The sequence below is a fragment of the Schistocerca cancellata genome, unplaced genomic scaffold (genome assembly GCF_023864275.1).
Source record: "Schistocerca cancellata isolate TAMUIC-IGC-003103 unplaced genomic scaffold, iqSchCanc2.1 HiC_scaffold_334, whole genome shotgun sequence".
Taxonomy (NCBI): domain Eukaryota; kingdom Metazoa; phylum Arthropoda; class Insecta; order Orthoptera; family Acrididae; genus Schistocerca; species Schistocerca cancellata.
The window spans coordinates 37,501-43,208 of record NW_026046352.1 but is presented as its reverse complement, the minus strand read 5'-3'; positions in this window follow the sequence as shown (position 1 = coordinate 43,208).

The following is a 5,708-nucleotide window of genomic DNA, read 5'->3' as shown; positions in this document are numbered from 1 at the left end:
AGGATTTCAACGGGGTCCGCCTCGGGACGCACGAACAACGCACGAGGCGGTCGCACGCCTTCGGCTCGCCCCACCGGCAGGACGTCCCACGATACATGCCAGTTAAACACCGACGGGCGGTGAACCAACAGCGTGGGACACAAATCCAACTACGAGCTTTTTAACCGCAACAACTTTAATATACGCTATTGGAGCTGGAATTACCGCGGCTGCTGGCACCAGACTTGCCCTCCAATAGATACTCGTTAAAGGATTTAAAGTGTACTCATTCCGATTACGGGGCCTCGGATGAGTCCCGTATCGTTATTTTTCGTCACTACCTCCCCGTGCCGGGAGTGGGTAATTTGCGCGCCTGCTGCCTTCCTTGGATGTGGTAGCCGTTTCTCAGGCTCCCTCTCCGGAATCGAACCCTGATTCCCCGTTACCCGTTACAACCATGGTAGGCGCAGAACCTACCATCGACAGTTGATAAGGCAGACATTTGAAAGATGCGTCGCCGGTACGAGGACCGTGCGATCAGCCCAAAGTTATTCAGAGTCACCAAGGCAAACGGACCGGACGAGCCGACCGATTGGTTTTGATCTAATAAAAAGCGTCCCTTCCATCTCTGGTCGGACTCTGTTTGCATGTATTAGCTCTAGAATTACCACAGTTATCCAAGTAACGTGGGTACGATCTAAGGAACCATAACTGATTTAATGAGCCATTCGCGGTTTCACCTTAATGCGGCTTGTACTGAGACATGCATGGCTTAATCTTTGAGACAAGCATATGACTACTGGCAGGATCAACCAGGGAGCTGCGTCAACTAGAGCTGAGCAGCCGGCCGCCCGGGAGTGTGTCCCAGGGGCCCGCGCGAACACGCAAGCGTCCGCTCAATTATTCTGCAAACAGGAGGAGGCTGAGCTCCCCTGCACAATACACCTCGAAACCCTCTCAGGTCCCGGCGGCGCGCAGCGCCGTCCTAAGTACTTGGTCGGGTTCGAGAGAGGCGCAATCGCCCGGAGTTAGGCGAGTAGACGCTTTAGGTGCGACCACCCGTGCTCCCAACTGAGCTTGCCGCTGCCGACAGAGGCCCGGGAGCGTGCTGTCGTGGCATTGCCGGCGGGAGACAACACGCGCCACCTACGGTGACCGGCAGCTCCAACGCCAGCGCCACAGAAGGGCAAAGGCCCCACGTGGGTGCCGAAGCGAACTCTCCCAGCACAGCGCACCGTGCCAACACGTCTGCACAACTGCGATACAAACCACCAGCGAGAACCGCTGGGGCGACCGAGCAGCAGACGGCGTCGCGGCGCCGAGTGCCGGGCGGCGGCGCATCCTCAACGCACACAGTCCTCAGTCGGACCAGCACACTGCAGATGTCCACCGCGCTTCGCACCGGGCCCGCGAGGACCCACTTTGGCCGCCCGGCGCCGCGCGCAGGGTGCCCCGGCGCGCAGCTGCGCCGCCTGCCGCGTCCGTCGGCCGGCGCGCCTGCCACTGGGCGCCCCCACCAGCCGGCTGTAGCGCGTGCGCCCACGCACCGCGCGGCCAGCACGCCGGGGCGGCCCCCCCCTCACCGGCCGGGGACGGTCCCACCCCAGCCACCGCCGCGTATCGCTTCACACACAGATTTGCCCTTACTGATTTACCTCCAGCAACAACAACCGCACCACAATGGGTTTACCAGTTGTTCATTTGCGTAACGTCACCAGCAAACGTAGACGTCCATCCCAGTTTGCAAATGCAACGATTATTGCATACCTGTCTGTTAGGTGTCACGACACACTACGTCTGCCCACATACACGCAACAAAATGTGCACGACTAGAGAACACGTGGGAGGTGGCCCCCTACGTATGCGATGTCCATTACGAGACCGACTGTCAACCAGCATCTGTACCATGTCGCAGATGTGGAACGCGGTGCACCATGCTATCACACTGTGTGAGAAGAGACGACTACGTTTGAATACACGCGCCACTACATCAACAGACGGCTCATGCTGATCGCCATCCAGGGCGTCCGTTAATCCCACACGTCTCTATGGCGTACCACACTGCAATGTAGCTGTTATGGGGAGACGGCACGTGGCTGAGTGCACAACATTTGGACCGTATGGTTCGCTGTTGTTGGGCGCAGTCGTTGTACGGTCACACATGTGCCACAGCGTATCATGCAGTACATACGGACCTATGTGCAGTACAATGTGAGGGTTAAGCTTACGACATCAGCGGACAGTGGACACAGGCCGTACCACGACGTAGACTGAGCGCTTCGACATGCGAATGCCAGTGAACAGCTGCGAAGGGCATTGAACACGCAAGCACCTGAACGACCAGCGTGCGAAGGCAGGGGGGAGGGTGGGGGCGATGTACATCCTGCAGTCGTCCACATTACAGTGTACAGCGGGAGCATGTAAAAAGTAAGCAACACTTGCGAAGTGTTGAACATGAAACGATACACAAGAGGGTGGGCGGTGCGAGTAGCGAACTATATTCAGAGGGTTGTGGTTAGACAACACTGGATTAATGTAACGTGTCATATGCCAATTACAGAGCAGGTTAAGGCACAACTTGGGTTAGGTTAAGGCACAACGTGGGTTAGGTTAAGGCACAACTTGGGTTAGGTTAAGGCACAACGTGGGTTAGGTTAAGGCACAACGTGGGTTAGGTTAAGGCACAACGTGGGTTAGGTTAAGGCACAACGTGGGTTAGGTTAAGGCACAACGTGGGTTAGGTTAAGGCACAACGTGGGTTAGGTTAAGGCACAACGTGGGTTAGGTTAAGGCACAACGTGGGTTAGGTTAAGGCACAACGTGGGTTAGGTTAAGGCACAACGTGGGTTAGGTTAAGGCACAACGTGGGTTAGGTTAAGGCACAACGTGGGTTAGGTTAAGGCACAACGTGGGTTAGGTTAAGGCACAACGTGGGTTAGGTTAAGGCACAACGTGGGTTAGGTTAAGGCACAACTTGGGTTAGGTTAAGGCACAACTTGGGTTAGGTTAAGGCACAACTTGGGTTAGGTTAAGGCACAACTTGGGTTAGGTTAAGGCACAACTTGGGTTAGGTTAAGGCACAACTTGGGTTAGGTTAAGGCACAACTTGGGTTAGGTTAAGGCACAACTTGGGTTAGGTTAAGGCACAACTTGGGTTAGGTTAAGGCACAACGTGGGTTAGGTTAAGGCACAACGTGGTTAGGTTAAGGCACAACGTGGGTTAGGTTAAGGCACAACGTGGGTTAGGTTAAGGCACAACGTGGGTTAGGTTAAGGCACAACGTGGGTTAGGTTAAGGCACAACGTGGGTTAGGTTAAGGCACAACGTGGGTTAGGTTAAGGCACAACGTGGGTTAGGTTAAGGCACAACGTGGGTTAGGTTAAGGCACAACGTGGGTTAGGTTAAGGGCACAACGTGGGTTAGGTTAAGGCACAACGTGGGTTAGGTTAAGGCACAACGTGGGTTAGGTTAAGGCACAACGTGGGTTAGGTTAAGGCACAACGTGGGTTAGGTTAAGGCACAACGTGGGTTAGGTTAAGGCACAACGTGGGTTAGGTTAAGGCACAACTTGGGTTAGGTTAAGGCACAACGTGGGTTAGGTTAAGGCACAACTTGGGTTAGGTTAAGGCACAACTTGGGTTAGGTTAAGGCACAACTTGGGTTAGGTTAAGGCACAACGTGGGTTAGGTTAAGGCACAACTTGGGTTAGGTTAAGGCACAACTTGGGTTAGGTTAAGGCACAACTTGGGTTAGGTTAAGGCACAACTTGGGTTAGGTTAAGGCACAACTTGGGTTAGGTTAAGGCACAACGTGGGTTAGGTTAAGGCACAACGTGGGTTAGGTTAAGGCACAACGTGGGTTAGGTTAAGGCACAACGTGGGTTAGGTTAAGGCACAACGTGGGTTAGGTTAAGGCACAACGTGGGTTAGGTTAAGGCACAACGTGGGTTAGGTTAAGGCACAACGTGGGTTAGGTTAAGGCACAACGTGGGTTAGGTTAAGGCACAACGTGGGTTAGGTTAAGGCACAACGTGGGTTAGGTTAAGGCACAACGTGGGTTAGGTTAAGCACAACGTGGGTTAGGTTAAGGCACAACGTGGGTTAGGTTAAGGCACAACGTGGGTTAGGTTAAGGCACAACGTGGGTTAGGTTAAGGTAGAAATTGCGTTACATTGCGGTACAAATTGCGTTACATTGCGGTACAAATTGCGTTACATTGCGTACAAATTGCGTTACATTGCGGTACAAATTGCGTTACATTGCGGTACAAATTGCGTTACATTGCGGTACAAATTGCGTTACATTGCGGTACAAATTGCGTTACATTGCGGTACAAATTGCGTTACATTGCGGTACAAATTGCGTTACATTGCGGTACAAATTGCGTTACATTGCGGTACAGATTGCGTTACATTGCGGTACACATTGCGTTACACATTGCGGTACACATTGCGTTACACATTGCGGTACACATTGCGTTACACATTGCGGTACACATTGCGGTACACATTGCGTTACACATTGCGTTACACATTGCGGTACACATTGCGGTACATTGCGGTACACATTGCGGTACATTGCGGTACACATTGCGTTACATTGCGGTACACATTGCGTTACATTGCGGTACACATTGCGTTACATTGCGGTACAAATTGCGTTACGAATTTGGTTAAGTTAAGGTGCAAAATGGGTTAGGTTAAGGTGCGAAATGGGTTGGATTACAGTACACAACGTGGTAAGAGAGTGTGTTGGGGGGGGGGGGGGCCGAGGTTCGTTGGTAGTGATCATTGTAAGTGAATGTCTGAGGCAGCTTCAGTATGTCACAGCAGTTATGTCTCGTCAGGATGCGCTTTTCGCTCGTGACTGGAGGCGCGCCGCGTCTGTGGTTGCGGCAAGGGAGCGGCAGACCTGTGTGATTCATTCCTGCCATTGTTTCTGTGCCGTAACAGGAGGCAGTGTGGTGGTGTTGGGTGCACCCCTGTGTAGGACATGTGTGGGTGTGGTGGCTTATCTGAGCAATTGTGGATGTCGGACGGGTGGGATATTCTATTTTAGAATTGGACCCCCTGGTGTGGTTATCATAGTGTGGATGGTGTACTGTGGCGGAGAGGATGCACCGGACGTTGGTCCATGCTGGTGCTTACATATTGTATCTGTGTCTGTTACAGGCAGAGAGTAATGTGTGATAGAGTGTCTCGCTGATGTGTGGTTCATATTGTGTGCACAGACTTACAGCATGTATAGGGACAGCGGGAATTTGGCATATTGGATATAACTCTTCGTGAAACGCAAGATATAGGGGTGGATTGCAACGTACGAGTGCGGGAAGAGTCCGCCGTTCATCCGCTGGAGTTGCGATTTCGGCGGTTGGGGTGGGGCACGTGCGGGTGCGGGTGGAGTGATTGTCGGTTGACTACTTCGTGCGACGCAGGCACTGGCGTTCGGGTTCCTGTGGTGGACAGATTATGCAGGCTTTGTGGGTGGCGTCGGAAAATGGGTACTGTGGGACCTAGCGATGTCGTAGTCGGGGTGGCGTCTCATAGATGGCGGTATCGTCGGTGCAGCAGGTCATGTTTCGGGAGACTTGCAGATGGCGGTATTTAGTTTTCGTGTTGCGCGCGACATGGTGGACGTAGTGTCGTCCGATTCGCGTAGATGGGGCTATTGCATGTGGTTTCGTCACATTGTCATAGATGGCGATGCTGTGGTTTGGCAGTATGGTTGGTG